General features: G+C 44.4%; 1 long non-coding RNA gene across 2 annotated transcripts in view; it reads right to left on the bottom strand.

Moving 5' to 3' along the window:
* Positions 1 to 2,207: 2,207 nt before the first annotated feature.
* Positions 2,208 to 21,534, bottom strand: part of LOC138521377 (uncharacterized) — an 81,388-nt gene continuing 62,061 nt past the window's right edge. Inside the window, exons 2-4 of one of the 2 annotated variants that reach the window (XR_011283030.1) lie at positions 12,280 to 12,368; positions 2,573 to 2,661; positions 2,208 to 2,375 (exon numbers count right to left, since the gene is read on the bottom strand). This is a non-coding gene — a long non-coding RNA (uncharacterized lncRNA). Of the gene's footprint in view, positions 2,376 to 2,572; positions 2,662 to 11,914; positions 12,083 to 12,279; positions 12,369 to 21,534 lie in introns of those variants that run through there. The other variant, XR_011283032.1, reaches the window with a different exon arrangement.

The following is a 21,534-nucleotide window of genomic DNA, read 5'->3' as shown; positions in this document are numbered from 1 at the left end:
GCTGTGGTGGTGTCCGTAATGCAAATTTGTGCTGTCGGTTCCTGTGTTGTGTTAGGCTTGCACAGTAGTCCAGGTTGCCCTCTTCCCCTGGATGTTGAGGGACGGTTTGCTGGCTCCATGCCCCTGGACCTCTTGGCTGGTGTCGCAGCATCCTCCCTGGGGTCCTGATCTTCATTCTCAGATTGTGTGCCTGTGGGGGACCAAGAGAGGGAGTCCATTAGTGATGGGTCTACATGCATCAGGCATGCATTGGGGTAGCTGCATTTCTACGGAATGGCAGGTAATTGGCATTGGGGCAGTGACATACGGGTTGCTAGCCTCTTGGGTGGGTCATGCAGGGATGCGTCTGGGATGTAACATATGTGGGGTGCATCATGCATGTGGACAAGATGGTGCTGTGCACTGCCTGTCGGCAGTCTTGCAAACATGTGTCTGGTGGACCCTGCTTTGCATCATTGCACTGTCAGTTCAGGGGGACATCATCGTGTTATTCTTTACAGTGGTTTCATTGGGACACCTACCTGCATCAGCTGATGACGGGGCTCCACGCTCCATGTCCCCCACTCCCTCGATTGCCTCCATCCCAATGGTGCTTGCACATGTCTCCTCCCAGCGATGCATCTTTATGGGGAAGGCTGCACCAACACCTGTTGCCATCCCCTGGCTACGGTTAGCAGAGATGATGTTGCAGACGCATAAGCGCAGGTCGTCCCAGCGCTTCCGGACATCTTTCACTGTGCGCGGGGTGGTGCCAACGGCACTCACTTTCTGCGCCACCTCCGCCCATATCTCTTTTTTCTGCTGCACTGCAGGTCACTGCATGTCATTGGAGAAGACAACATCCCCATTTTCTGCCAGCGTATATGCCAGCATGTTGAGCTCCTCTTCTGAGAAGGGCTCCTTGGGCAAGCGCGCAGCACCTTTTTTTAGTTCCTTGGGCATTGTAGTATGCTGCAAGTATATGTTGGAACAGGTGTGGTGGTGATATGGGTCCTGGTTACAGAGGTTGGCAATGGATTGTGTTTTTAAAGATGGCCGCCGTGCTCTTTCCCATTCCTGTGCGATGACGCTACTTCTGGTTCCGCCTATTAGCCTATTAGTGATAGCAGTCACCGGTAATGCCGGCGGCATGGATGGCGGTGGAGCTATCTGCGCTTCGTGCAATGCCGGTAAGGGCGATTTTTCGCCCTTTAACGGCAGGGTGGTAAGGTCGTTACCGGGATGGTGCAAAGCTCGTGCCCGCGTACTCGTAATTGCCCTCTAATAGCGGGCTTGGAGCAACATGGACACAGTATTTGCTCCATGCCGGTAAGGGCAGTTACTTACCTCTTAACTCGTAATGAGGACCAGTATATCATCCTACAAGTAAGTGCTAGTGAATAGGGAGAAAAGAAAAAAGAGGTAAGTATTGGTTCACACCACAGGGTGTGAACACACAGTAGGAAGACCCAGGTGAGTAACAAAAAAAGAGGCAAATAGAGACATAGGGCCTCATTATGATTTTGAAGGTAGCCATGGTGCCATTAGCACCATGGCTACCTCCAAACCCATGTCTGGGTCCGAGTAGTCGGAATGGGGACTTACCGGGTCATTCCAACCTTGGAGGACCCGGTAAATTCCCATTCTGAAAACCATTCCCCATTCCCATTCGAGCTCCCATAGGGCTCAATGGGAATGGGGAAGGAGCTAATAACGGGCCCACAAATAGCAGGCCCGTTATTAGCTCCATGGTCCCTTAACGGGTCCCACTGTGGGTGGCTGTAAAACCAGCCGGCCCTAATGGGACCCGCTAAGGGACCTTGGAATGCGGCGGTAGGGGGTTAACGGCACCGGCATCCTTACCGGTGCCATTAACCCCCTACCGCCATACTCGTAATGAGGCCCATAGTGTTTCAATTAAGTCGCTATTTTTCCTGAGATAGGTGTAAATAAGTGTGAATGGAGTAGCATATAAATACAAGCATGGCCACCTCAGACAACTGCAGAACATAGAAGATGTCAATTAAAAGATGGGTGACCTTTTTATTTTTTGATAGTTGGCAGGATGCCAACAAGGGTAGATTTGGTGAACATATAAGAAATGTTTAGAATAGGCAAACAATATAGCTTCATGATAAAATGGAAAGGCACATAGTAAGAATTGGTGCCATATTCTAGAAAAACAGAGGTAGGTTAGATTAGTGTAGTGGGGTAAGGAGGAGATAATGTGTAGCAAGATGTTTATTGTGTCTCAAACAAGATACAAATACAGTACAGAAGGAAAATGACCATGGTGCAATGCAAACAAAAGGAAGATGGTGAAGGAAAGGTGAAGCAAATGCAGCAAAGCAGAATGAAGCATTTACAGCAGAGAAGACGAAGACCGTTCAGCTGAGCTGGAAAAAATAAAAAAACAGGTTCAAATATTGTATAGGCCCACAGAAAATTATTGGGATTATTATGTGCACCAGCGAGTAAAAAACAGTTTATGAGTTAAATGGGCTGAAAATAGTGAATAATGACCGTAAAACAACATTTTCTGTTAGCAGCAAGGACAAAGAATTTAGATTGGGAAGAAACTTGACCCCCTTACCAGTCCTCAAATGACTTTTGTCTTTATTTCAATTTTCTGCAGACAACAGGGATCACTGTCAGTGATGTCCTCTTCTGTTATGGATGCGCCTAGGAGATGGAGAAGACAACAACATGCCTTTTTAAATGTTGTTTTTAAAGTGTGTTTGTTTGTCATTTATCATTTTTAGCACCTGTACATCTGAGAATGTTGATATAGAGGGACAATGAAAAAAGTCCCCTGATAAGACATATTGTTTATTGTAAACAAACCTCGTCCCAGCAATCAGACAGCATACAGTAGGAGAAAAGTAAATGTATACGAAAAAGGGAGAGGATTAGTAGCTTTGGTATATAAAGAATCAAAATACATGTTGAAGCTTTTTCTAGGAGGCTGGGATGTTCGAAAAGTGAGATAAGGGAGTTTGTTTAGAAGGCAGCAGGGGTGAAAGACACATAAGAGTAGATTTTTCAAAGGGTTGGGTTGAGAAGAAATTTATTGATGATAGAGACATACTTATTTTGCAAAGGAAACTCATTCAGCTTTCTACTACAGGTGGACAGCGAGGGACCTATATAACTCAGAAAATTGGCAGCACTCGAACCTATGAGCCGAGAGAAGGGTCAAGGGTCCAAACCAGATGCCCATGCTTAAATGTTTCTGCTGTGCAGTTTTGACAGCAGACAAACCTTCTGTGAAAAACTCCCATTTTCTTGAAACCCTCAAGAAGTGGCCCAATGCCTCCATGTTCATAATGTCATGAACAAGACATTCAAAAATGAAAAAAACAATGGACCAAAGTGGCATATGCATTGAAAGCCCCATACATTTGCTGTAAGAAAGCCTAAAAAAGCACAAAACCAACCGGACACAGACGATCTATGGATGTCAAGATCAAAGATATAACGACAAACAATGAATAAAGAAGAAAAAAAAGCACTTGCAAAAATACAAATGGGGAATACAGTGAGGAACCAGAACATGTTGTGAAATGGGAGTGGCAGAAAGAATGTGGAGTATGAGCCACATGTGGATATTGTGTGAAGACACTGGCTGGTGGGTTACCTCGAAGAGAGACCCTCTCTCAAATCCTCATAGTGGCTGTAAAATTATCTGAGGCATATAGTTAGTCTAAAGTTAATTGGGTAATGGAGGTGGGACTCATAAGAGTAAATACATGTATTCTTTAGGGACACATGCATGTTTAGGCTAGGAGAGTATAATGTGTTAGTACTGATGTTGTAGAAATGTTTTTAGGATACCTCTTAGATTGAAATACAGTGTTTAACAGAAAAGGGTGAGTAGGACAGAGATGTTTTGTGGGGTCAGAATTTCATGCACAATAGAGAATATGTCAAGTAGTACATGTTTATGATACATTATCAAATAATCTAGATTCAAAACTGAGTAGGGACTAGGCTGTAGGCAGAAATGGGTTGGTCAGGCATTTCATAATCTGGTTGGCCATTTTTGATAAGACAAGTCAGGCAACTCTCAAAATGGTCGAATTCTGCTAGTCATGATGAGGTCAGTCGATACATTTTTTTTATAGAAGTTCATGAAGAGGCCACTGGACTAGAATGAGTTCGATGAAACGTGTTCAGACTGGGTCTAGGTGGCAGATAGGCCAACTAATCACAGGCAGGAAAAGGGGTTGTCTTCAAATACCAAAGTCAATCAGGATGTCTTATGATTGCATTACCTCACCTTTCTAGATTGTATAAAAGGGGGTGAGAGCCCAGGGAAAGTTGGGAGTTTGCTGTGTTTGCTGGGTCCTGCTGAAATGAATAAACTGATGTCACTTGAAAACCAGCCTCAGTGCCTAATGTGCTTCAGCCTCCCTTTCCTGATCCTGGGGTGCCAAGACCCAGAGAAGGTGTTGGGACCTACTGCTCAAAATGTATTAATTATGTCTAGGTTTGTAATTTAGTACAGTTTATAAGTATTAGATGCAAAGTAGGGTTTTCCAAATTGTATTTCATTATTTTCTGAAGAAGGTTCAAACAGTAGTACATGTTATACTATGGTTATGTATGAGAAAAATAAATGTCTGGTATCAAAAGTCATTGGGCTTCATTACGACCCAGGCGGTAAGTTACCGCCTGGGTCGCACCTTTACCACCATGGCATAAACTACGTTTACGCCATGGTGGTTGGCGGACTTACCGCCCCATTCCGAGGTTGGCGGGGCGGTAAGTCCCCAATCCCCATTTACCCTTCCCCATTCCCATTTTTGCCCCATAGGGCATAATGGGAGTGGGGAAGGCGTTAATTACGCCACTGTAAATTACGGTGGCGTAATTAACAACAAGGTCCCTTAGCGCCATGGATTTTAACACCTGCTAAAAGCCTAGTGATGAATTAGTAGTCTCTGGAGGAGAGGGTGTTATGACAAATGTTTGTTATATTTACAGCAGGCACCTACCAATGTTTGAGGAAAGGATTCGATGATAAAAGCCTAAACATTATGATTTTGTTTAGTGAATTAGGGATAGCGTGTTCCGACTTTTGGAATACACCATTTGAATATGGATGAATTTATAATGGTTTGCACAGGGAAGGAGGCCGTGCAGGGTGTTTTTTGGTGAGACAAAAGGTTTTGGTTTTATAAAATAAGCAGTGTTGTGCATGCCTATGTGGCCTGGTGGAGGAAAAATGTGAGAGTATTTGATGAATTTAGTCTCAGACCACGGATATTTACGAACAAAGAGGGGGACAGGCAACCCCCATTGCATTAGAAACAACCATAGTATAAGGAAAGATGGCAAATGATCAGGAATGAATAATAAAAATGGACCACACAGGACAGTGATGGTTCTCAAGAGACAGGTCCAGGTTGACTAAACGTCACTAATGATGACATAATTTAGATACGGTTTACCGAAGGATGTGGTGTTTCTTTAGGAACATCACGCACTAAAAAGAAACGAAAGAAAACATTTTATTACATATGGAAATAATCTAGCAGCATTCAGTATAATTTAAAGAAGATTTGGAGAAAGTGCCCAAATGTCAGGTGGACTATGGGCCTTTTTGGAGTGGGCCCAGAAAAATGAATTGGGAGAAGATGAAAATAAATAATATATTTTAAACAGTATAGGAATAAGGAGCTCAGTTTAAAAAGTTTATGTCATTTGTATAAAATAAATAAATAAATAAAAATGAATGAAAGGAAAAATTAATGCAGAAATGATTGGATGAATGAAGGAATGGATATTAAATTAACAGGTAGTATGAAGCAAAAAATCCAAATTTGGAAAATAAACAGCACCAATGAAAGTCAATGGCCAAAATTGAAAAAAGTATGCATTTCAATAAAAAAGAACGAATAAAGGACCAAAAGGGGTATGGTTGACCAAAATTGAGTTAACCGTACAAGAACATTATTTGTACAGAGCCAATTCAAGAGAACATACAAGGGTGAGTAAAAACAACATTATAGGAATATACCTGATGGTGTTGGTTTATATTTTCTAGATAAAGATCATGGACCTTTTTTTGAACATAGCAGGAATGTCTGCATGGCCTTAATAGGGGAAGAGACAGTGGGCCTCATTACGAGTCTGGAGGTAAGGGAAGAATGATGCCAGTAAAGGATTACCGGCATCCTTTACCGCTCCGGTCCATTACGACCCAACAACCCGCTATTAGCGGTACCAATTCGGTGCCTCTAATAGTGCTATGGGCGCGGGCATGCAACCTCACTTGCCGGCAATAGCGGCATGGCGTAAATAGGAGCTGAACACGAGTAATGCGTACATGCTAATAACGGCCTACAGAAGACAGAAAAGTACCTTACCGGCATGGAGCAAATACCGGCATCGCGGACCACCCGTAAACGGCCATGTGCTGTGTTCCCAACTGCCACAGGTGCACACAATCATCACAGGTGGAGGCAATATAGACTGGGCCAGCACAAAAGGAGCAGACCCCACTCCTTCCCACACCCAGTCACACCAAAAAATGATCCCAATACTACTAGCAATGCTGGGGCTGGAGGACATGATTGCAGTGGCGCTCCAGCAACAACAACAACAACAGGCAGCACAGAGGAGACGCAGGAGGAGAAGGAGGGTGAGGCAGGCACAGCCTGCACCACCATTGCAGGCAGTTGTACCACACAGGCAGCCCCCAATCCCCCGAATCAGAGCCAATCCATTCATCCTAACCCCTGAGCAGATCCATACCCTGTACCGCCTGGACCGGGACACCATCACCACCATCGTGGACATGATACAAACTGACATTGCCAGCGTCATAGACATCCGTACCGCCATCCCCCCTCTACTGAAGGTGGTGTCTGTGCTCCACTTCCTGGCCACAGGCACCTAACAGCACACAGAAGGGCAGATGCATGGCATATCACAACCATTATTCTCACGGACGCTGAACCAAGTGCTGAATGCCCTCCTGAAGCACACAGGCGACCAAATATTCCTACCACGGACTGCCCAGGAGATCTCCAACACCAAAGTTGGTTTCCATTCACTGGCCGGCATCCCTGGTTGCATTGGCACCATCGACTGCACCCACATTGAATTGGTGGTCCCACATGCCATGGAGGCAGTGTACTGCAACCGAAAGTTGTACCACTCCATCAACGTGCAAATGGTATGTGACTCAAACAAGATCATCACACATTGTTGTGCCCGATTTCCCAGATCAACCCATGATTCAATGGTCATGCGGAACTCCAAGATACCACGCTACATGGAGCGACACGCAGGGCACAGATCCTGGCTACTCAGTGAGTTGCATGTCAGGCTCATGGCATCGTGATGTGCGTAGGTGATTGGGGGTGAGGTGCATACTTCACCTGGCTGAGATGGGGGGGAGAGATGCATACTTCACCTGGTTGAGATGGGGGGGGAGAGATGCATACTTCACCTGCTGAGATGGGGGGAGAGATGCATACTTCACCTAGCAGAGATGGGGGGGGTAGAGATGCATACTTCACCTGGCTGAGATGGGGGGGAGATGAATGCTTCACCTGGCTGAGATGGGGGGGAGAGATGCATACTTCACCTGGCTGAGAGTACCTGAGAGGATGGACCATGCTCATACCCCAAAGCAGGCCAGACTGGACCTGACACCTGACCCAAAATGCAAGACGTACACTGCCCTACCATGATAATGATGCAGTGCTACAACCATTCCATACCATCAACATGAACACTGCACATAATCAGACCGTAGCCCCCGCAACACAATGCAGCAACAAGCAATTAGTATGGCAAATGCACAGCACCAAATACCATCATCAAAAAGGACATTTGTCCATTACTGCGTACAAAGGCGTCACATGAGGGCAAAATACATGAACACACCCCTTCACCAACACAGAGGTTCACCGAAACAGCATGTCAACATTTATTGTGCAAAATGAGATCATCATGAGTCTGCCATCAACGGTGACAGGATGAAAGCATACAATTTACTACACTTCACCCAGATCATGGGAACAACCGGCATGGATTACCACAGTGCATGAGCACTCACAAGGAATAGGACTCCCCTGCACCCACTAGACGATGCCACGCACACCTGTCAATCAGATTAATTTACACATTGCAGTTACATCATGAGGTTCTATTCATGCATGGATATGTGGGTGGACACGGAATAAATGCATGCTATGGTGTCATTGATACAGGTCCCATATGATGTGATCACTTACACATAACCATTGTTGCACACATGCAGGTGATGCAGCCTATCCCTTGAAGACAGGGCTCCTTACCCCAGTCCGGAACCCGCAGAACAGGCACATACAGGACTACAATTGTGCACATACACGTACCCGTGTGGTGATTGAGCAGACATTTGCCCTTTTGAAGGCACGGTTTCGCTGCCTCAGCAGGTCTTGTGGGGCACTCCTGTACGGGCATGAGAAGGTGGGCAAGATAGTCATGGCATGTGTCATGCTACACAATATATGCATTAGACGGAATGTGCCTCTGCCCCCTGACGCTAATCTGCAACCACCTGACGATGAGGATGAGGATGGTGGAGATGGGGCTGCACTTCAGGGAGGCAACGATGCACAGGAGGGACGTGCCGTGTGTCAGACTTTGATTAATCAATGTTTCTAGCACACATGGATGCGGAGTGTGACATGGAGGTGGGACTCAGGGCACTGGGTGTGTCAGGGATATGGAATGGACACTGTAGACTGTTCACCAATAAAGCACAGGTACACAATAAGGAATGACCGCTCATGTGAATTCTGATTTCACAACAGGTGTATTGAAGAAAAATGACATATCAAGTGCACAAGCCCTCCACCCCACACAACCTGTCCCCCTCCCCCTCCCCACTCAACTTCCCTACACACCCTCCCCCCACTCAACTTCCCCACACACCCTCCTCCCCCCCACTCAACTTCCCCACACACCCTCTCCCCCCTCCCTCTCCCCACTCAACTTCCCCACACATGGTGTGCACTTGCATGCACCAATAGTCTTCAGGAGTACGGGATGGCAGGCTGCACCTACACCCCTTTTCCACTGGCAGCATTGGGTGGACCCCTGTCTGACCTGCACAAATTCCGGCCATACCTACAAAGGGGGCTGGTCTGTCTGGAGCTGGCATTTGAGGAAGTGCCTGATTGTTCAACTACCTGTGTGGTGCGCAGGGCTTCCAATGCTGCCACCATTTGGGTGAGGACCTGCCTCACAGCCGCCAATTCACTACATATGTCTCTGGAAGTGGACTGGATTGCAGATTTGAGGGATGCTGTGCATTCCCTTATTTCCTCCCTTGCCTGGCCACATTCGGTGATGTGCTGGGTCAACAGCCCAGTCAGCTCCTCCTGGCGCTGTTGTATTGCCCTGATGCCCTCCTGCCTGTCCCGGACACTGGCGGATCTTGTTGGTGCATGCGGAATGGTTGGGGCCTCATGCATGCTCCCCGTGGGGCTGAAGCTACCTGGCCAGGTCTCTACCGCGGACAGCTCATGGCTGCGGCATACTGATTGCTGGGTGGGGAGTGTTGGGGTGACTGCTGGGGGCCTGTAGCAGTAGGTGTTGCGGGTGTCGGATTGTGTTGTTCATCATCGGACACAGCTGCCGTGGCAGCTATCTCCCCAATGGTACTGCTTGTAGTGGATAACGTGCCTTCAGCCACTGGCTCCTGTGTGGATGTGGCTGGTAGGGGTGCTGTGGTGGTGTCCGTAATGCAAATTTGTGCTGTCGGTTCCTGTGTTGTGTTAGGCTTGCACAGTAGTTCAGGTTGCCCTCTTCCCCTGGATGTTGAGGGACGGTTTGCTGGCTCCATGCCCCTGGACCTCTTGGCTGGTGTCGCAGCATCCTCCCTGGGGTCCTGATCTTCATTCTCAGATTGTGTGCCTGTGGGGGACCAAGAGATGGAGTCCATTAGTGATGGGTCTACATGCATCAGGCATGCATTGGGGTAGCTGCATTTCTACGGAATGGCAGGTAATTGGCATTGGGGCAGTGACATACGGGTTGCTAGCCTCTTGGGTGGGTCATGCAGGGATGCGTCTGGGATGTAACATATGTGGGGTGCATCATGCATGTGGACAAGATGGTGCTGTGCACTGCCTGTCGGCAGTCTTGCAAACATGTGTCTGGTGGACCCTGCTTTGCATCATTGCACTGTCAGTTTAGGGGGACATCATCGTGTTATTCTTTACAGTGGTTTCATTGGGACACCTACCTGCATCAGCTGATGACGGGGCTCCACGCTCCATGTCCCCCACTCCCTCGATTGCCTCCATCCCAATGGTGCTTGCACATGTCTCCTCCCAGCGATGCATCTTTATGGGGAAGGCTGCACCAACACCTGTTGCCATCCCCTGGCTACGGTTAGCAGAGATGATGTTGCGGACGCATAAGCGCAGGTCGTCCCAGCGCTTCCGGACATCTTTCACTGTGCGCGGGGTGGTGCCAACGGCACTCACTTTCTGCGCCACCTCCGCCCATATCTCTTTTTTCCGCTGCACTGCAGGTCACTGCATGTCATTGGAGAAGACAACATCCCCATTTTCTGCCAGCGTATATGCCAGCATGTTGAGCTCCTCTTCTGAGAAGGGCTCCTTGGGCAAGCGCGCAGCACCTTTTTTTAGTTCCTTGGGCATTGTAGTATGCTGCAAGTATATGTTGGAACAGGTGTGGTGGTGATATGGGTCCTGGTTACAGAGGTTGGCAATGGATTGTGTTTTTAAAGATGGCCGCCGTGCTCTTTCCCATTCCTGTGCGATGACGCTACTTCTGGTTCCGCCTATTAGCCTATTAGTGATAGCAGTCACCGGTAATGCCGGCGGCATGGATGGCGGTGGAGCTATCTGCGCTTCGTGCAATGCCGGTAAGGGCGATTTTTCGCCCTTTAACGGCAGGGTGGTAAGGTCGTTACCGGGATGGTGCAAAGCTCGTGCCCGCGTACTCGTAATTGCCCTCTAATAGCGGGCTTGGAGCAACATGGACACGGTATTTGCTCCATGCCGGTAAGGGCAGTTACTTACCTCTTAACTCGTAATGAGGACCAGTATATCATCCCACAAGTAAGTGCTAGTGAATAGGGAGAAAAGAAAAAAGAGGTAATTATTGGTTCACACCACAGGGTGTGAACACACAGTAGGAAGACCCAGGTGAGTAACAAAAAAAGAGGCAAATAGAGACATAGGGCCTCATTATGATTTTGAAGGTAGCCATGGTGCTATTAGCACCATGGCTACCTCCAAACCCATGTCTGGGTCCGAGTAGTCGGAATGGGGACTTACCGGGTCATTCCAACCTTGGAGGACCCGGTAAATTCCCATTCTGAAAACCATTCCCCATTCCCATTCGAGCTCCCATAGGGCTCAATGGGAATGGGGAAGGAGCTAATAACGGGCCCACAAATAGCAGGCCCGTTATTAGCTCCATGGTCCCTTAACGGGTCCCACTGTGGGTGGCTGTAAAACCAGCCGGCCCTAATGGGACCCGCTAAGGGACCTTGGAATGCGGCGGTAGGGGGTTAACGGCACCGGCATCCTTACCGGTGCCATTAACCCCCTACCGCCATACTCGTAATGAGGCCCATAGTGTTTCAATTAAGTCGCTATTTTTCCTGAGATAGGTGTAAATAAGTGTGAATAGAGTAGCATATAAATACAAGCATGGCCACCTCAGACAACTGCAGAACATAGAAGATGTCAATTAAAAGATGGGTGACCTTTTTATTTTTTGATAGTTGGCAGGATGCCAACAAGGGTAGATTTGGTGAACATATAAGAAATGTTTAGAATAGGCAAACAATATAGCTTCATGATAAAATGGAAAGGCACATAGTAAGAATTGGTGCCATATTCTAGAAAAACAGAGGTAGGTTAGATTAGTGTAGTGGGGTAAGGAGGAGATAATGTGTAGCAAGATGTTTATTGTGTCTCAAACAAGATATAAATACAGTACAGAAGGAAAATGACCATGGTGCAATGCAAACAAAAGGAAGATGGTGAAGGAAAGGTGAAGCAAATGCAGCAAAGCAGAATGAAGCATTTACAGCAGAGAAGACGAAGACCGTTCAGCTGAGCTGGAAAAAATAAAAGAACAGGTTCAAATATTGTATAGGCCCACAGAAAATTATTGGGATTATTATGTGCACCAGCTAGTAAAAAACAGCTTATGAGTTAAATGGGCTGAAAATAGTGAATAATGACCGTAAGACAACATTTTCTGTTAGCAGCAAGGACAAAGAATTTAGATTAGGAAGAAACTTGACCCCCTTACCAGTCCTCAAATGACTTTTGTCTTTATTTCAATTTTCTGCAGACAACAGGGATCACTGTCAGTGATGTCCTCTTCTGTTATGGATGCGCCTAGGAGATGGAGAAGACAACAACATGCCTTTTTAAATGTTGTTTTTAAAGTGTGTTTGTCATTTATCATTTTTAGCACCTGTACATCTGAGAATGTTGATATAGAGGGACAATGAAAAAAGTCCCCTGATAAGACATATTGTTTATTGTAAACAAACCTCGTCCCAGCAATCAGACAGCATACAGTAGGAGAAAAGTAAATGTATACGAAAAAGGGAGAGGATTAGTAGCTTTGGTATATAAAGAATCAAAATACATGTTGAAGCTTTTTCTAGGAGGCTGGGATGTTCGAAAAGTGAGATAAGGGAGTTTGTTTAGAAGGCAGCAGGGGTGAAAGACACATAAGAGTAGATTTTTCAAAGGGTTGGGTTGAGAAGAAATTTATTGATGATAGAGACATACTTATTTTGCAAAGGAAACTCATTCAGCTTTCTACTACAGGTGGACAGCGAGGGACCTATATAACTCAGAAAATTGGCAGCACTCGAACCTATGAGCCGAGAGAAGGGTCAAGGGTCCAAACCAGATGCCCATGCTTAAATGTTTCTGCTGTGCAGTTTTGACAGCAGACAAACCTTCTGTGAAAAACTCCCATTTTCTTGAAACCCTCAAGAAGTGGCCCAATGCCTCCATGTTCATAATGTCATGAACAAGACATTCAAAAATGAAAAAAACAATGGACCAAAGTGGCATATGCATTGAAAGCCCCATACATTTGCTGTAAGAAAGCCTAAAAAAGCACAAAACCAACCGGACACAGACGATCTATGGATGTCAAGATCAAAGATATAACGACAAACAATGAATAAAGAAGAAAAAAAAGCACTTGCAAAAATACAAATGGGGAATACAGTGAGGAACCAGAACATGTTGTGAAATGGGAGTGGCAGAAAGAATGTGGAGTATGAGCCACATGTGGATATTGTGTGAAGACACTGGCTGGTGGGTTACCTCGAAGAGAGACCCTCTCTCAAATCCTCATAGTGGCTGTAAAATTATCTGAGGCATATAGTTAGTCTAAAGTTAATTGGGTAATGGAGGTGGGACTCATAAGAGTAAATACATGTATTCTTTAGGGACACATGCATGTTTAGGCTAGGAGAGTATAATGTGTTAGTACTGATGTTGTAGAAATGTTTTTAGGATACCTCTTAGATTGAAATACAGTGTTTAACAGAAAAGGGTGAGTAGGACAGAGATGTTTTGTGGGGTCAGAATTTCATGCACAATAGAGAATATGTCAAGTAGTACATGTTTATGATACATTATCAAATAATCTAGATTCAAAACTGAGTAGGGACTAGGCTGTAGGCAGAAATGGGTTGGTCAGGCATTTCATAATCTGGTTGGCCATTTTTGATAAGACAAGTCAGGCAACTCTCAAAATGGTCGAATTCTGCTAGTCATGATGAGGTCAGTCAATACATTTTTTTTATAGAAGTTCATGAAGAGGCCACTGGACTAGAATGAGTTCGATGAAACGTGTTCAGACTGGGTCTAGGTGGCAGATAGGCCAACTAATCACAGGCAGGAAAAGGGGTTGTCTTCAAATACCAAAGTCAATCAGGATGTCTTATGATTGCATTACCTCACCTTTCTAGATTGTATAAAAGGGGGTGAGAGCCCAGGGAAAGTTGGGAGTTTGCTGTGTTTGCTGGGTCCTGCTGAAATGAATAAACTGATGTCACTTGAAAACCAGCCTCAGTGCCTAATGTGCTTCAGCCTCCCTTTCCTGATCCTGGGGTGCCAAGACCCAGAGAAGGTGTTGGGACCTACTGCTCAAAATGTATTAATTATGTCGAGGTTTGTAATTTAGTACAGTTTATAAGTATTAGATGCAAAGTAGGGTTTTCCAAATTGTATTTCATTATTTTCTGAAGAAGGTTCAAACAGTAGTACATGTTATACTATGGTTATGTATGAGAAAAATAAATGTCTGGTATCAAAAGTCATTGGGCCTCATTACGACCCAGGCGGTAAGTTACCGCCTGGGTCGCACCTTTACCACCATGGCGTAAACTACGTTTACGCCATGGTGGTTGGCGGACTTACCACCCCATTCCGAGGTTGGCGGGGCGGTAAGTCCCCAATCCCCATTTACCCTTCCCCATTCCCATTTTTGCCCCATAGGGCATAATGGGAGTGGGGAAGGCGTTAATTACGCCACTGTAAATTACGGTGGCGTAATTAACAACAAGGTCCCTTAGCGCCATGGATTTTAACACCTGCTAAAAGCAGGTGTTAAATCCTCCATGGCGCTAAGGGACCTCGGAATCAGGCGGTAAGGGTCGGCGCTGTTTACGCCGCCGTAAACCCCTTACCGCCTGGGTCCTAATGAGGCCCATTGTGTCTTTTCCAATAGGTATGACCTGCCAAATCCCATAGTTGGTGCATATCTTTCTCTTCATATGCGCTTCCCTTATCATTAATTCTAAGGCTGTAAAACAAATGGCCACTATGTTCTTTACAATTAGATCAGGTTTCATTCAGCCTTAGCATCTTGGAAATGTACTGTATCAACCACAAATACATCACACACTGAGAAACTCAGTTACCATCCATTCAAACTCTAATTTGCTCATCTTACTTACACTACACACAATCCTTCACACACTTTCTCCAATCATATAAGGCCAATCTATGAGAGGTATATCAGCCCATGCATTCCTTCACCAGAAACCTAAAGAAGGGCACATGATCTGCTCCCACTACATTCATTCATCACTATAAACTGAACATGTACAGTGGGCATTTTCATCCTGAGCACAATACATATTGCATAAATTATCATAATTTGTTCATTCTCATACATAAAGGTGATGAGATAATCTGTTACATATCTTTGGTTTGATGTAGCAACCTGCCTTTCATTAATCTCTGGTGTGTCCTCAATTCATGAGGAACATGATGAGGGAGTAGAGCTGGAAGGTAATTCACTGCCACTCAGTTGATCCTCCCAACTCCAGTTTTTACATCTTACAAGCCTCTTCTTAACAACTCTAGATCAGTTCCAGGCACACAACATTGAGTAGACTACTGAACGCATCACTGAACCCTGCCACACATTTGCTCCTCCCACCACCCATTTAATCAGTCCTCCTTAGGCATCCTCATCAAACGACATGCAAAGACAAGCACCTCACCTGTTTATACCTGTTCCAACATCATAGGGTGAATGGCCTGACCAGCTATCCTGCATTTGACCTTCAAACTATCCACTACTACTGCTACTCAACAAAGATATCACCATGTATGTCCTCCCTCCACTGCCCATCCCCACTCTCGCTAGGGTTGGAACGGCCAAGTGCCTGGGGCAGACCCATAAAGCTAAACTAGCAAAGCGCATCAATAATGCCCTTGCCCTCATTTCAGTGAACATTTCTTCAGTAATTCCTGGCATACTGTAGCCATAACTTCAGAGTACAACTCCCAAACCACTTCTGAAGAGAAGAAATGTTCAAAAATTTTTGTACATATATGCATGATAGATCATTTTTAGAAAGGGCTCTTCTGGGTACAAACAGTCAATTTTTGCACATTAAGGCCTAAAGAAGTGGGTATGGTCCAACGAACCTGCAGCTTCGACCCTCCCCTGTCGTTGCTGCGGTTAACTGTGCCGCTGAAAGTCAACACACCAGTGGACGATATCATAGCCATGGGTATTCATCTATGTTTAAAAATATATATTTATATCCTTCTATCTGTAAAAAAGAAATTATAGTTAGAGAACACACACACTTTAAGAAACATAATTTAATACACAGCTTTTTTAAGACCCTCTTATTTTGTATGCAGTGCATTACATGTACTATATAACATAAAATATCTGTGCGTACAACACTGTTCCCTTTGCACATATTAATCACTGGGCCTCATTACAACCTCAGCAGTAGCCATGCCGCTATTGGCGGCATGGCTGCCGCCGAAATCGCGTCCTGGTCCGGGTTCCCAGAATGGGGAATTACCGGGCCATTCCGAGTTTGGAGGGCCTGGTAATTCCTCCCTCCAGGAACCCGGGCGCGGACTTTCCCCTTTCCCATTTCAGGCCCTATAGGGAATGGGAATGGGAGAGGGAGCAAACAACGGGCTGATTACGAGTAGCCTGTTGTTTGCTCCCTCTTCCCCTCGTGGGACCCAGTAATGATGGCTGGTTTTACCAGGCGTCCTTACCGGGTCCCGCGAAGGGACCTCGTAATGTGGCGGAACGTGTTTAACAGGTCCGCCTCCTTTTGCGGAGCCCATTAACCTGTTCCGCCAGGGTCGTAATGAGGCCCATTGTGTCATTGGGACAAAAAATCCAACTTGTATTTCAAAAACTCAAACAATAATATAAAAAGTATCAAAACTACCACTACAAAAAACAAACGGACATATAAACTGGGTAACAATAAACAGAGGATGTTATACTGGGTGGTTGCAGGACAGAATATGGGGAGCAGAGAACAAGAGGTTGGGATAAGTAAACTTGGACTACAAGGAATAGAACAACAATACATAAACTAAGTAAAAATACACAGGGTTAAAAATACTAAGTAGTTGTAATAGAACAGAGGATGGGGTAAGGTAAGCAAATTTGAACAGCAAGAGAAACTAGGGTGGGATAATTAAATTGGAATCTCAGCTGCTATGAGAGGCTTCAGCTTTGCCACCATAAAAAAGCTAGGTGTGAGAGGTGGTTGTGCCGAATCAAACTCCACACATTAAAGGTGCAACCACCAACAGCAAGAGAATTAAAACACCTGCGCAACTGGAACACTCCAAATCTCTAACAGTACCACTATGTTTTGAATATAGGTTGGCCTTTCACAGGAATTAACTGTACAGCATCTGTAAGTCCACTGAGATGATAACAATGTTGCAGGTACAACAAAATAAAAAAATAAACAATGATTCAAATGAACTTGCAAAACACCATCAATTGTACTACCCCAGGGAAAACTCAAAACAGCTAAGAGTACTGCATAGCTGAAAGCACATTACAATTACAACAAATACAATCAAATAAACCTTCAACTGCACTAACATGAATACAAAAACAAAATGCCTGAAAAAAATGATCATGAACACCATCAGATGGAGGTGGTTAATACAACTAACAGACACATGACTGTAAGCAACTTTACTTCCCTGCACAACATTCTTCCTTCGGACACATTGTTGTTGCTTGCTTGATGGCATTTTAGAAATCACTGCAAATAATCCTTCAAATATGTAAATATTAACACTTACTACACATCACCCACACTCCTGCCATGTGCACAGTGAGAGTTCTGCAATCAAAAGGATGAAACTGCAGAAAATGGTAGCTTTTATACTTTCTGAAATGAATACTAAAAAAGAGAACTGTATACAAATAAAACTACTAAAATGGATGACATATTTTCACCACACCCTATGACAGACACCTACACACATAGAAAAGTAACAACAACCAATATCAAACAATGGAACTCACAGAAATCAATGTTTTCTCCACCCAGAATCTTTCATAGCCGCGGCTATTCGACACGGTTACAGATCTTGCTTTGTATCCGCGGCAACACATTTTTTTTTTGCAAGCCCAAAATCAAACTATGCCGGCCTTCAAAACTTCAAATGAAAAAAGAGAACACCTAAGCAGATAAAATAACACACACCAATACAATTCTGTCCTGTATCATCCACATAACAATATGATTATTGCACAAAAAATTTGTGTTTTATAGATGTAGATATAAATATAACCACGCCTACTCACACAACAAAAAAATAACGAAAAGTGTTGATGCGCCTACGCACTTGCTTTTTTATAGATACGGTTATAGAGAAGCCATACTTGGAAATATCTACAAATATAAACATTTATTTCCGCTCTCCCAAAATCCAAAGAAATGTACCGAACATGCCTACCAACCCCACTCCACTGCCCATGGTCCTCCTCCACACTCGCCTGGTCTCCCCTGGTCTCTCCTAATCCCCCAAAACACTCAATGCATCTATGATGCTACTCCATCCAAAATATTGGATAGCCACGGCTACAACAGGTCCACAAATACATGATGTGCCATTTGCCAGAATATCGCCATTACTGCACAGGGTGCCACATTTACCTGCGGGTAGCAACGCTGCACACTGAATGGGTCCTGGATAGCTGTGGTTAAATACCCCAGTAGTCGTTGTTGCTGGGCGCTATCCTCAATACAAAATCACACCCCTTTTTGTATATCCACAGCCATCACAATTCTTTTATTTTTTATATCTGAGCATGGGACATAAATGACAAAGCAGACAGTTCTGATATAATCGTCCTTAAACGGTGCCAATACAATAAAGGCCTGCTCATGAAGTAATTTAAAATGGATGATGATGAAATAATATACATAGTAGTTAGGAGATACACAATTGGGGTTAGGTGGCTGGATAAAGTTCAAAAACAGGTAAAACATGAGTTGGACACAAACAATGAGAGTATAGTGCATAGACAGTTCTACCATCAGAAGAACAAAACTACATAAAGTGTTAGCTCTTATACTTTCCAAAATCAAAATCACAAAGAAGAGGACTATGTTTACTAACCAAAATACAAAAATGGCCGACACATTTTGAGTGTCACCTGTCACAGACAAACACAGAATTAGAACAGTAACATCAACCAATTACAAACACCAAAACACACACATCAAGCATGCACTATTCATAGAAATTACTAGAAATTCAAACTAGGGATCATTTTCCTGGAAACAGAGAAAGACTGAAGATGTAATGGCTGGTTTGAAAAACTGTGTGGCTGATCAGAGACAGCTGGCTACATTGGTTACTGGATTTGTGTGAGAAACTAAATATTAACATGGACCTTGGTTTGAAATATTTTACAATTGAATGGTTTGGATTGCGGGGAATGCGTTGGTTTCAGATGGAATGCGTTGGTTTCAGATTTTTCCAAAATTGTTTACTCTGAAAATTACTGGTCACCCAGACATCACACTAATTCATTGTGGAGGCAGTGATTTGGGGAATGTATGAGGTGTGCTTTTACCTTATTGATGAAACAAGATTTGGACAAACTAATGGAACGTTTTCCTCACACCCTCTTTATCTATTCCAATCTAACTCAGAGTCAAAGATGGGGATGGACCACCTTATGTAATGGTAAAATTGAAACTTCACAGAGAAATGTTAACAAAGTACTTCCAGCATTCATGAGCAACCACAACCAATTATAGATTTTCAACAACAACATACAGTTCTACATGGCCAATTTTTATAGACAGTATTCCAAATGTGTTAAATACCTCACTCAGTGTAGCCCAAAACAGTCCTTTTAAGAACTCCCTATCAGATAATAAATACACAAATACAATAAAATAATACACAAAAACATTGTTTTAAATAACCATTGTTAGAGTCAATTGTCTTGTTTTATAACCGTGTTACACATTGTTAGCTAAAGGGAGGTGGGGGGGTCACTTTGGGTTTTATAAACCAATGGAAGATCAAAGATCAAACCTCATGTACTTATGTAAGGTAGATGAAGATAAAGAAAGCACAGTATAATATATGACAGTAAACTAGGTGGGGATGTATTTAATAGGTACAATTACACAAGATAACATAGCATAGGTGACAACAAACAGGCAAAAATAGAGTGTATGGGTATCTAAAACTAGAGTAGGGTGGCTCATTTTTCTATTTATTTTTCTAAACAATTTTCTTCTGTTTTACTCCACAGTCTCATATGTAAGAAAGTCTAAAAACACACAGCCAAAATAGATACGACTACCAAATACCTACCGTGTCACTGACCATGGCCTTTGGCCATGACCAGTGATTTTTCACCCCCAACGTCACTATACCTATAAATATAACTTTTAAAAAGAAATAAAACAAAGACACCCCAAAATGTTTAGCTGGGGGCACGGAACAACTCATACCCGCTGGTATCTGTAGTCCTTCATAGCCTCGGATATAGATGTGAATATCTGGAAAACAACCAATAAAATAAAACATTCCTGCCCACCCAGGTCCTCACCAAGTGCCCCCCTCATCTATGCCAGCTCCCCTCAACCCCAGATGACCTTCTCACATTCCCTGCCCTCTCGCTTTCCCCCAAAACACACATTGTTTTTGTGAAGCAGTTTGCTTTGAGGTGTCAGCTATTCCAAGCTATAGCCATGGCTTCAGAAAGCTTTATGTTGCAAACTCAGTCCCTGAACCTCATATAACTCCCAAAGTTGACTTGGTGTACTACCGCAACCTCCCCACCTCTAGACTAAACTCATTTGCAATTATTTTAACCTGCAAATAGCTTAACTACTTTTCTTTTCCCGTTATTGTCAGCTATGACCGCAGTTATCTCTCACATTGAGAGAAAAACAAGACGGCAGTTGTTTCGTTTCTAAATAATCCCTATTTTGGGTAAAACCCAGAGATATAGCTACCTATTTTTGAAAAGGGGCAACCCCTTCTTTGTCAAATATTTTAATAAATACTGCACGGATAAACCCCAAACCACGCATGGATTGCGAGTCAACACTTCATGCCCAAGTTGTTTCAGACATGGTCCAAATACATCCAACGGTTTGGGTGGTGCACTTTTACAAAAATGGACCCTGTTTGTATATGGGAAAATGAATGGGAAGTAGGCCGCACTTTTGGAAAACATTTTCTTTGAAGTCGGGGGGTGGTGGGGTGGAAAAGCAAGGAAGGATCACCCGGGTGGTGGGTCCTTGAGGATTGGGAGTGGGGTATCTTTGGGCAAGACATGGTAAGTTCCCTTTCTCTTGTGACAGTTAACCTAACCCTCCCCTAACTTTTATGAGCTATTAGACTTCCCCATTTTTCAAACAAACGACACCTGACAGTATTGAGGCGAAGAAGAGGCAACTCATGGTGATGAAGATTACCACTTTTCACCACTTTGTCACTGAGACAAAGAAGATTCATGCAAGGAACTGCGCGGGTCAGTCTGGCCCTCTAATCACGGTCAGGCAGGGCCAATCAGGTTTTCACACCTGCAGCCTGTCAAGGGGCTGCAGGTGTATACAGGGAGACTAACCCAGCAGCTAAGAGAGAAGGAGAAAGAGAAGGAGCAACAGGGTAACCAGAGTGCAGTGGAGCAGCAGGAGACCCATGTGAGGAGGCAGCTATGGTGGTCCAGGAAGAAGAACCTAGACGCCGGCAAAATAAC

Source organism: Ambystoma mexicanum, chromosome 1q (assembly GCF_040938575.1).
Source record: "Ambystoma mexicanum isolate Mex_15411 chromosome 1q, UKY_AmexF1_1, whole genome shotgun sequence".
NCBI lineage: Eukaryota > Metazoa > Chordata > Amphibia > Caudata > Ambystomatidae > Ambystoma > Ambystoma mexicanum.
This window is presented reverse-complemented; position numbering and strand designations above follow the sequence as displayed.